At 45.2% G+C, this 11,707-nt stretch overlaps 1 non-coding gene across 1 annotated transcript; it reads right to left on the reverse strand.

Moving 5' to 3' along the window:
• Positions 1–6,021: 6,021 nt before the first annotated feature.
• On the reverse strand, positions 6,022–6,137 carry LOC121027959 (U5 spliceosomal RNA). The gene has a single exon (XR_005789020.1). It is a non-coding gene; the product is annotated as a U5 spliceosomal RNA (small nuclear RNA).
• Between the last annotated feature and the right edge of the window lie 5,570 nt (positions 6,138–11,707).

Genomic DNA, 11,707 nt, shown 5'->3' on the forward strand with positions numbered 1-11,707 from the left:
TGTTTGTTCTCTCTGTAAGGGGGAGGGAGGATTAAATGAGAGCTTCCATGGTGGGTTGGGGTGCCTCTGCTCGCCAAGGAAAAAGAGAAAAGCTGGTTCTGAGTGAAGGAACATCAACATCCTTTAAGGTTCAAGAGCATAGCCTGAGGAGAGACCCTCACTTCAGCTCCTTACTGGCCCCTGCACTCCCTCCTCCAGGAGACCACACTCACCTGGTTTTCTCCTACCTCTCTGGTTGCTTCCTCGTTTACTCTTTTGCTGATTTGTCCTCTTCAACCCAGCTTCTTTCTTTCTTTTTTAAATGTTTATTTTTTAGAGAAAGGGTGGGGGAACACAAGCAGGGGAGAGGCAGACAGAGGAAGAGGGAGAGGACCCAAGCTGGCTCAGCGCAGAGCTCAGTGTGGGGCTTGATCTCACAAACTGTGAGCTGAAGTCGGACGCTCAACTGACCGAGCCATGCAGGCGCCCAAACCAGCTTCTTTCTAACTGGAGTGACCTTGAGCCTCTTCTCCATCTACTTTTTCACCCTGGTGATCTCATCCAGTCTCAGAACTTTAAATGCTGTTCATATTCCATTGATTCACACATTTATATCTCTGGCTAAACATTTCCACCTCTTTGTGTCCAAAACTGGACTCCTGATCCTGTGTCACCTCCCCCAACTCAAGTGATAGCAGTTCATCCTTTTTGTCACTCAGAACAAAAGTGTTCTCCTTAATGTCTCTCTTCAACATCTGTATCCATTCTTTCTGTTGATTTTACCTTACAAATATATCCAGAATCCAACCGTATCTCATTACCTCTGTTGCTAATGGTCCAAGTCCAGTCCACCATCCTCTTCCCTCTAATTTACTCTAGAGGGCTTTCTGCCCTTCCATTCCCATTTCAATACAGCAGCCAGCGTAGTCCTTTTAAACTTCAGTTTCTATCTTCTTGCAGGGCTCTCCACTTAAGTAAAGCTAAAGCCCTTATAATGGCCTGCAGGGAGGACCGTAGGCAACCTAGTCTCCCATTACCTCTAAACTGTCTCCTCCTCTCTTTCTCCTTTACTGGATCTACACTGGTTCTGTGTTTCTTGAAATGGACAAACTCTTGCCTTAGGGTTTTGTACTGACTTTTCTGCTGAACAGTGAGAGAGGTTCTGTCTTAGAACCTTTCACCTCAGATATGTAGCTACATAGGCGAACTCCCTCACCTCCTCGCAACTCTCCAAAAGTCACCTTCTCAATGAGGGCTACTCTTAAAGTTGTCACTATGTTACTACCCCCTATACTCTGGCCCTCAAGCCCCTTATGCCTCTATTTTCTTCCACGACACTTAATACTTTGTGTATTGTCTGTCTCTCCCCCTGAATATAAATTCAACTAGGGCAGGGGTGTTTTTGTTCTTTACTAATATTTCCCAAACAATGTCTGGCATACAAGAATTAATGACTTAAGTATTGGGAGAAAATTGTCCATCAAATCAGAGGAAATGAAGTCAGATGGCAGTAACTCTCCAGGCGGCCACAAGAGGGCATCACCGGCTCTGATATTGTTAGTCTGAGGTGGCCCAGCCTTCCCTCAAACTGAGTTTCAGCTTTCCTCCATTTGGGTTGAAGGAGGAGAGAAAAGTTAACAAAATATAGTTATGCTGTCCATAAAGCTAAATGGATTTCCTGTTTTAAAGAAGTGTCTGTTCTTAGTTCTGTTTTGTTTTATCTTTATTTTTGAGAGAGAGCATGTGCGGGGGGTGGGGGGGGTGCAGAGAGAGGACAGAGGATCTGATGCAGGAGACTTGAACTCACTAACCATGAGATCATGACATGAGCTGAAGTCAGATGCGGAACTGACTGAGCCACCCAGGCGCCCCTGTTCTTAGTCTTGAAATGCCCTTTGTTTTGTAGAATGATGGTAAAAAAGTACGTCAAAAATCTTTCGGAAAAAAATTTTTTTAAGTTTTTGGTGTTTTTTTTTGTTTTGTTTTGTTTTGTTTTTTTGAGAGAGAGCAGGAGCAGGGCAGGGTCAGAGAGAGAAGGAGACACAGAATCCAAAGCAGGCTCCAGGCTCTGAGCTGTAAGCACAGAGCCTGATGCAGGGCTTGAACTCATGAACTGAGATCATGACCTGAGCCAAAGTCGGACGCTTAACTGACTGAACCACCCAGGTGCCCAAAAGAGTTTTATTTTTAAGTGTTCGCTATACCCAATGTGGGGTCGAATTTACAACTCAGATCCAGTCACATGCTCTACTGACTGAGCCAGCCAGGCATCCCTGGAAATTTTAATAGTCAGAAAATCCAAAACTCTGAAAGCCACTGGTCTAAGGTGACCATAGTTTGATAAAAACTATGGAACTTTTTTTTAAGTTTATTTATTTTGAGGAGCGGGGGAAGAAAAAATCCCAAGCAGGCTCCACACTGTCAGTGCAGAGCCTGACCAGGGGCTTGAACTCACCAACTCCGGGATCATGACCTGAGCCAAAATCAGGATGGGGTGCCTGGGTGGCTCAGTTGGTTGAGCGTCTGACTTCAGCTCAGGTCATGATCTCGTGGTTCGTGAGTTCGAGCCCCACATTGGGCTCTGTGCTGACAGCTCAGAGCCTGGAGGCTGCTTCAGATTCTGCCTCCCTCTCTCTCTACCCCTCCCCTGCTCACTCTCTCTCTCTCTCTCAAAAATAAATAAACATAAAAAAAAAAGTCAGAGGCTTAACCGACTGAGCCACCAGGCACCCCAAAACCAATGGAACTTTTAAAATGAATCTTGGGGCGCCTGGGTGGCTCAGTCGGTTGAGCGTCCGACTTCGGCTCAGGTCATGATCTCATACTCTGTGAGTTCAAGCCGCGCATCGGGCTCTGTGCTGACAGCTCAGAGCCTGGAGCCTGCTTCGGATTCTGTGCCTCCTTCTATCTCTGCCCCTCCCCTAGTTGTGCTCTGCCTCTCTGTCTCTCAAAAATAAATAAATGTAGGGGCGCCTGGGTGGCGCAGTCGGTTGAGCGTCCGACTTCAGCCAGGTCACGATCTCGCGGTCCATGAGTTCGAGCCCCGCGTCGGGCTCTGGGCTGATGGCTCAGAGCCTGGAGCCTGTTTCCGATTCTGTGTCTCCCTTTCTCTCTGCCCCTCCCCCGTTCATGCTCTGTCTCTCTGTCCCAAAAATAAATAAAAAACGTTGAAAAAAAAAAAAGTAAATAAATAAATGTAAAAAAAATTTTTTTAAATAAATAAAATTGAATCTTAAGTATAAGACAAATATCTAAAACATACACATTACATGGAATTTATTAATACATACATCAATACATTAATACATATTTTCCCTTCTTATATTTATAAGTTAAAAGCTATAAGAAAAGTTGAAAGAAAAATACAATTAATACCTATATATCTATCACTCTTAGACACGTTTGCTTTCTCTCTCTGTGTTTACTGACCCATTTGAAAGTTTCAGTTATTGGGGCGCCTGACTGGCTCAGTTGGTAGAGCATGCAACTCTTGATCTCAGGGTCATAAGTTCAAGTCCCACGTTGGAGGTAGAGATTTCTTTAAAAAATAATAATAATAAAGTTTCTTTTTTTTAAATGTTTATTTATTTTGAGAGAGAAAGAGAGAGAGAGAGCTAACAGGGGAGGGGCAGAGAGGGAGACAGAGAATCCCAAGGCTGTCACCACAGAGCCTGATGAGGGGCTGGAACTCAGAACTGTGAGATCATGACCTGAGCCAAAATCAAGTCAGGATCCCCAACCAACTGAGCCAGCCAGGTGCCCCCCAAAAAATAAAGTTTCAAAAAACAATAAAGTTTCAGGTATCATGACATTTCACCATTAAATACTTCACATGATGTTTCTACTACGAATAAGGATATTCTCCTACATAATTGTTATTTTGGTGGTCTTAGTAATGGCCCCCAAATATGTCCACATCCTAATTCCTGTGAATATGTTGGGAGGTTATTCTGGGGAGGTTATTCTGGATTAGCCAGGTGAGCCTGAGGTAATCACAAGAGTCCTTATAAGAAGGAGGCAGGAGGATCCAGAGTTAGAACTAGGAGATGACAGGACAGAAGCAAGAGAGTTGGAGTGATGCAGTGAAGGGGTCACAAGCCAAGCAATACACGCAACTTCTAGAACCTGGAAGAGGCAAGGAAACATTCTCCCCTAACAGCCTCTAGAAAAAAGGCAGCCCTGCCAACACCCTGATTTTGGACTGCTGGCCTCCAGAAGTATAAGAGAAAACGTTTGTGTTAAGCCACAGTTTGTAGTTACTCGGTACAGCGGCAACAAGAAAACCTGTACAGTTATTAATTCAATAATATCTAAAATAGAATACATACTAAAATTTCCACAATTGTCCCCAAAATGTACCTTCTGTTTTCTTCTTTCCTTTTTTTTGTTTTTGTTTGTTGTTTTTTGTTTAGCATTCAGTTAATGTTGTATGTTGGTTGCATTTGATTGTCATTGTAGTATAAATTTTTTAATGTTTGATTTTGAGAGAGCATGGAACCCAGCGGGGGAGGGGCAGGGATAGAGTGATCACAGCAGACAGTGCTCAGTGCTCAGTGCGCTCAGTGATCACAGCAGACAGCCCCATGCAGGGCTCCAACTCAACAAGCGTGAGATCGTGACTTGAGAAGTCAGTCGTTTAACCGACTGAGCCACCCAGGAGCCCCTATAGTATAAAATTTTTAAGTACAAATTTTAACACTTACTTGCTGTCTTGATCTACATAAAAATTTGAAATCACTTACAAAACTGAGAATTTCCTTACAATTTCAAATGACCCACTTCTGAAGAGGCTAAATTAACTCATCGGGGAAAAAAGTATAAATGTCACACAAAAAGCTTGAACTAAGTATACTTTAATTTTTAAAATGTTTCTTGAAACCAAATTTATGTAAGTGCAACACTTAGAGTGAGAGCCCCAGAGAGACGAGCCTTGCCTGAGGTACAAAAGTGTTGCCTTGAAAAATGTTTGTGAACAGTTACGCCCAAGCTTGAACTTTAAAGGTTTTATTCTATAGATAGCAAACATTATTGGACGACTGCTCTGTGCCAGACCCTAGGCACAGAAGGCAGTTCAAGGTAAAGCTTGGTCTCCAACCTGTAAACATTGCAAATTCAAAGCCTTAGGGATGAAGTGTATCAGCCATCTCTGCTACTGTACTTGAGGTTCTTAGCACTGCCATTGCTAGAGGGTTAGGCTGCCCTTGGCCCCACCCGTGCTAGAGGGTTAGGCTGCCCTTGGCACCACCCCACCCAAGATGGCCCCTTCCTTCCCGGTTCTACCGGGTTAAGGCTTTCATCCTCTCCTTCCTCCATGGGCGGTCAGCATTGCCTCTACAACGTAAACGCCACACAACTCCGTGAGAACCAGCTGCACCATCCAAGGCACGCCTGAGACATAAACATTTTTCTAAAGAGAACCTAGCAGGCAGAGTAGTAACACAACCCACCATGGGAGTGACCTTCCTTATGCCTAGATTGACCCTTTGAACAGCGGAAGTAGATCCATACACCCAACTCGTTCTTCAGTTTACCCAAGTGAAGAAATCGGTCGCGCTAGTGGGGCAGGTGAAAATGGCAATTTCTTCAAAATGCGTACGGGTGATTTCAAAGCCCTGCAGGAAAAAGTGGAGATTTCAGAAAACCACGTGAAACTGGGTTACTGCACAGGTGCAAGAGTGACTAGCTCAGATGGCCCCACGCTGCGTTTAGAACTTGGCCTCTCTTAAGTCCAGATAGGAACTTTGATGAGGAACATACTTCAAGTGGAGCTAATACAGAACAGTGCAAGTTTTATGTTAACTAACATACGATAGATAGTTCAGCTTGATAACAAAAATAACCAATGACAGAAAAGCCTTAATTTTACTCTCTGAATTAAAACCGACATAAAAGAACACCAATAACCACTAAACACAAAAAAAAACTTTCCAAAAACGTGAAGCACTAACACACACAAAAAAAATAGGCTACCAAACTAAACTGAAGAAAACGATGACAGAAATATGTCCTCGTGTTAACTCTGTTTTTTAACATGTATTAGTAAGCCCTGCAAATGCAAGGCCTCAAAAAATTGGGTAAACACTCAGAATTGTTCCTCTCCACGGAAATCTTTAGTAAAAGGCGAAAGATTTATACGATCTGAAGAGAAACCAGAGTATACTCCAGGTACGGGTCACACAGTTCTCGGGTAACTGTAACTCCTAGAACAGCAATGGTAGTTATTTATCCAAAAGATCTAGTGGCTTCTAACTCATCTCAGTCAATCCTGTGAAGGCGATCTCATTTTTAGGAGGAAGAAAAAGTTGAAAGAAAAAAAAAAAAAATCTAGCCGTTTTAAAATAAGAGATGCCCCGGGTGCAGTGCATTGTGGGTATGTAAATGAGTTTAGTCACCAGTCTCCAGGTTCCGGAAATTCTTTTAGTTCTTTTACCTGCTAAGCCTACAGCCACCACCAGGGGGAAGCCAGATTGTCAAGAAAATAGGCTCCAGGTTTAGCCAGAAAGTCAGTCTCAGTCTCTCTCTCTCTCTCTCTCTCTCTTTTTTCATTTTGTTTTAGAATTGGCACGCCAAGGTAGAATTTCTCTTGAATTAAAATTAAAATTGAGGGGCGCCTGGGTGGTTGAGTCGGTTGAGCGTCCGACTTCGGCTCAGGTCATGATCTCGCGGTGTGTGAGTTCGAGCCCCACATCCGGCTCTGTGCTGACAGCTCAGAGCCTGGAGCCTGTTTCAGATTCTGTGTCTCCCTCTCTCTCTGACCCTCCCCCACTCATGCTCTGTCTCTCTCTCTCTGTCTCTCTCTTTCTGCCAAAAATAAATATTTTTTAAAAAAAATTTTTTAAATTAAAATTGAATTTTTTTAAGTCTTGAAAAGGAGTGTCTTCAATACATTCATTGAACAAAAATGTATTAAACATTGTGTCAAACCCTGTTCTGGGCCTTAGGAGACAAGTATGTGTGGTGAGTACTGATAACAGAATGTTCAGTGACACATGGGCGGATCATAAAAGGATTCATCAAAGTAGGGTGGTGAGGGCATTCTAGGCAGTACCATAAGTTCTAAGAGCCTGGAAAGGGCAAGTGGCTAAGTAACCAGGGCCAGATTTTGATGGGTCTTCAATGCCAAGCTAAGAGCTTGGACTTACCTTTGAGGGCAACGGGAGCAACTTAAACTCTTTAAAAGAGAATAGGATCAGATGAGTGTTTGAAGGAGCATCAGCATCACCTGGTGTTATCGGTGTTTATTAGTTGAATCGTGCCTCCCCAAATTCATTTGTTGAAGTCTTAACCCCCAGTATCTCAGAATGTGACTTTATTTGGAAATAGGGTCATCCCAGGCATAATTAGTTAAGATGAGGCTTCCAGAACGGAGACAATAATTTCTGTTAAGATACCCAGTCTGTGGTGCTTTGTTATGGAACTCTAGAAACACCTATGTCCCTATTAGAACCACAAAAGATCAGGCCCCCACCCCAGACCTACCAAGTCAGAAAGTAGGGGTGGGACCCAGACGTCTGAGCTTAACAATCTAGGGATGATTTTGATGCAGGCTAAATTGAGAAACACGGGACAGCAGCTCTCTAAAGTTTGGAGATTATAGTGAGCAAGAAGTTGAGAGAGAGGGTGCCTGGGTGGGTCAGTTGGTTAAGGGTCCAACTCTTGATTTCAGCTCAGGTCATGATCTCTAGGTTTATGGGTTTGAGCCCTGTATCGGGTTCTACACTGACAGTACAGAGCCTACTTGGGATTCTCTCTCTCTCCCTCTCTCACTCAAAATAAGTAAACTAAAAAATTAAATTTTAAAAAAGTTAAGAGCCAATTTAGGACGTTGAGCAGTAAAGCGGAGATAAATAAATGATGGCCCAGAGTACCCAAGGGATGAGCCTCCGGTGAGGAGAAGAAAACAACCGGGAGAGGACCCTGGAGAACAGTGGCCTAGAGGAGCGGAGCAGCTGGCGCAATTAGGAAGGTTGGCTGAAAACCAGGAGTGAGACAGCAGAGAAACCAAGGGCAGGAAAGAAGTTTCAGGAAGGGAGTGGTCAGTTCTGTCCAGTGAGTGAGATGGGGGCTGCAAACTCCATGGGCTTCAACAGTCAGGGCACTTGCTGGTGACCTGGCCAGAGCTATTTCCAGGGAGTGGGGCACAGTGGCAGCAGGACTGCGGGGAGGTGGCGAGGGGTGGGGAGGTGGAGGTGGAGGATACGGGCAGAGCGGGCAGATGGTACCGGCAACTCTACTGAGAAGATTGACCCTGAAAAATTAAAGAGAGGCTGTTTCTGGAAGGGCGGCAGATCGAAGGCTAGCTCTCAGCCTCCCTCGGGAAGGTGAGCACCGTGTTGAACACATTTCCTCGCTGACGGGAAGGCGCCGGTACAGGGACAGAGTGCCTGTCCAGAAGACTGGAATTAAACAATGTGGGGAGGGGTGAGGATGGTGGTCCCCTTAGGTGAGAGGAAGGACCTGGACCCCTGACTGTGTCACCCCAGCGGCAGGGGGGAGGAGGCATGCAGGTAAACACCACAATGACTAAGGTCCCTGGAGCCGAGCGCTCCCCAGCGCTTCTCCTCTGTTCTTGCTCTCCACCTTCTTCCACCTTTCGGCATCTGGTCCAGCCCCAACCTTCCACCGCTCAGCATCTCCCCTGGAGCGGCTGGGAAAATCAGACAACTGAGCCACAGCCCTGATGAAGGCCCCACTCCTACTTGCCAGGTCTCTTGGCTCGGTTTCCCCAAGCCCGAGGCCCCCACTTTATACCCTCTTCTCTCATGGGAACCGTCCCACACTTTCCCCCAATCTCTCTCAGGAGACAACCTCACAAAAGAACTCCCTGAGAAGGCAGAAGCCGTTTGCCTTCTCTCCGCCCCCCCACCCCAACCGAGCGTCTCTTCCCTGGCATCAGCCCCTCCTCCCACCAAAGGCCCATCATCCTCCACCAGGGCTTGGGACCCTCCTCCAACCCCACGAGGACTGCGGGACTTCCACCAACCCCTTAGCGGACAGACGTCTCTCCTCTCTCCCGGGTCCTCCGTGCTGATCCAGTAGGTTCCATTTTCTCTCAACTGAAAAAGAAAGGGAGAAGGAGGGAGAGAGGGAGGTAGACCTACATCACCCTCCAACCGCATTCTCCTTTTGGAATGTAGTGAGAACCACAACAAAACAAATTTATTCCGGGGCGCCAGGGTGGCTCAGTCCGTTAAAAGTGCCCGACTCTCAGTTTCGGTTCGGGTCATGATCTCACAGTTTGGTGAGTTCGAGCCCCGCCGCATTGGGCTCTGAGCTGCCGGTGTGGGGCCTGCTTGGGGCTCGCTTTCTCTCTCTCTCTCTCTCTCTCTCTCTCTCTCTGCCCCTCCTGTACTCACGCTGTCTCTGTCTCTCTTAAATATACTTAAAAAAATCTTTTTTAAATTTATCTTGTGTTTTGTTTCAGAAAAAAATTTTTTAATTTTTTTTATATGTATATTTATTTTTGAGAGACAAAGAGAGCGTGAGCAGTGAGGGGCGGGGGGGGGGGGGGGGGGGGCGGAGATACAGAATCAGAAGCAGGCTCCAGGCTCTGGGCTCTGAGCTGTCAGCACAGAGCCCAACATGGGGCTCCAACTCAGGATCATGATCTGAGCCAAAATTAGACACTTTACCTACTAGCCACCCAGGCACCCCTAAAAAATTTTTTAAACAATGCACTGAAAATAATGTAAAAATATATATGTAATAAAATTGCATTGGAAGAGTAAAAAAACAGGTGCCTGGCTGGCTCAGCTGGAGGAGCATGAAACTCTTGTTCTTGGGGTGGTATATTCCAGCTCCACATTGGATGTAGAGATTAGTTAAACTTTTTTTTCTTTAATTTTTTAAAAAAGTTCCTGCAGCCACAAGAGAACATATGGGACTAGTTTCCATTGATTTTCACTTTATTTTTTTTTTAATTTTTTTTTCAACGTTTATTTATTTTTGGGACAGAGAGAGACAGAGCATGAACGGGGGAGGGGCAGAGAGAGAGGGAGACACAGAATCGGAAACAGGCTCCAGGCTCTGAGCCATCAGCCCAGAGCCCGACGCGGGGCTCGAACTCACGGACCGCGAGATCGTGACCTGTCGGACGCTTAACCGACTGCGCCACCCAGGTGCCCCTGATTTTCACTTTAAAGAACTTCCACTATGGATGCATTTACATCAACTGGTACAATTTTGAATTAATTTTCACGCTAGACTTTTTAAGTTTGTTTATTTAGAAAGAGAGAGAGCACAAGTGTGGGAGAGGCAGAGAGGGAGAACTCCAAGCAGGCTCCACAGGGTAAATGCAGAGCCAGTTGTGGGGCTTGAACCCATGAACCCTGAGATCATGACCTGAGTAGGAACCAAGAGCCCACACTTAATGGACTGAGCCCCAGGCACCCCTTCACACTAGACTTTTTTAAATGACTCATGTAATTACCTAAATAATGCTTCACAAATCTTGAAATTGATTCAAACATCAAGTTTTTACTAGGTGAAATAATTTCTACAGTAAAACAGAGTTCTTAGTTTTCTCCTTGTCTCTACTTCCTCACTTCTCATTTTTATTTTAAAAATTTATCATGGGGGTGTGCCTGGATGGCTCAGTTGGTTAAGCCTCAGACTCCTGATTTTGGTTCAGGACATTATCTCATGGTTCATGACTTCAAGCCCGGCTTCCAACTCTGCATTGACAGTATGGAGCCTGCTTGGGATTCTCTCTCTCTCTCCTCTCTCTCTGCCCCTCCCCCACTCACGGGGGCTCATGTGCACACATGCATGTGTACACACTCTAAATAAGTGAATAAATAAATAATTTAAAAAGTTTGTCTTAGGGGCGCCTAGGTGGCTCAGTCAGTTAAGAGTCCGACTTCGGCTCAGGTCATGATCTCACGGATTCATGGATTCGAGCCCCATGTTGGGCTCTATGCTGACAGCTCGGAGCCTGGAGCCTGCTTCTGATTCTATGTCTCCCTCTCTCTCTGCCTGTCCCCGGCTCATTCTCTATCTCTCAAAAATAAATAAAGGTAAAAAAAAATTTTCTTTTTAAGTTTGTCTTAAATTATTTCTAACTCCACAGAAAAGTATAGAAGATAAAAAAAAAAACCCACACTTGATACTCCCAATTTAATAGATAAAACATTTCTTCATATGTGCTTTAGATATGCTTGAAAAGGAAAACCTTAATTTCTTTCCTCCGTGTTGGAGCCCGTGGAGGCCTGCTGTGGACAGGACTTCTAAAATGACAACTATGTCTGGAAGGCTGTGGGCCAGGGCCATTTTTTGCTGGCTATAAGTAGGGTCTCAGGAACTGAGTGAGCACACAGCTCTTCTGAAAATCAAAAGCATTTATGCTAGAGACTAAATTAAATTCTATCTGGGCAAGATTATGTGTACAAAGCAAAGAAGGACACAGCGACTCCTGGTGGCAAACAAAACAAAATCTGAATAATCTAGGGAAAGGATAATTTGTGCCTGTGGAAACAGTGGCATAGTTCATGCCAAATTCCAAAGCAATATTCCTGCTATGGCCATTGGACTCAGAATCCAGGTGATGCTTTACTCGTTAAGGATTTAAACTTATTGAGAAGCGGGGTGCCTAGGTGGCTCAGTCAGTTGGTCGTCCGTCTTCAGCTCAGGTCATGATCTCATGGTCCATGAGTTCAAGCCCCGCATCAGGCTCTGTGCTGACAGCTCAGAGCCTGGAGACTGCTTCGGATTCTGTCTCCCTCTCTCTCTG

The sequence above is a fragment of the Herpailurus yagouaroundi genome, unplaced genomic scaffold (assembly GCF_014898765.1).
Source record: "Herpailurus yagouaroundi ecotype Mexico unplaced genomic scaffold, PumYag 77, whole genome shotgun sequence".
NCBI classification, from domain to species: domain Eukaryota; kingdom Metazoa; phylum Chordata; class Mammalia; order Carnivora; family Felidae; genus Herpailurus; species Herpailurus yagouaroundi.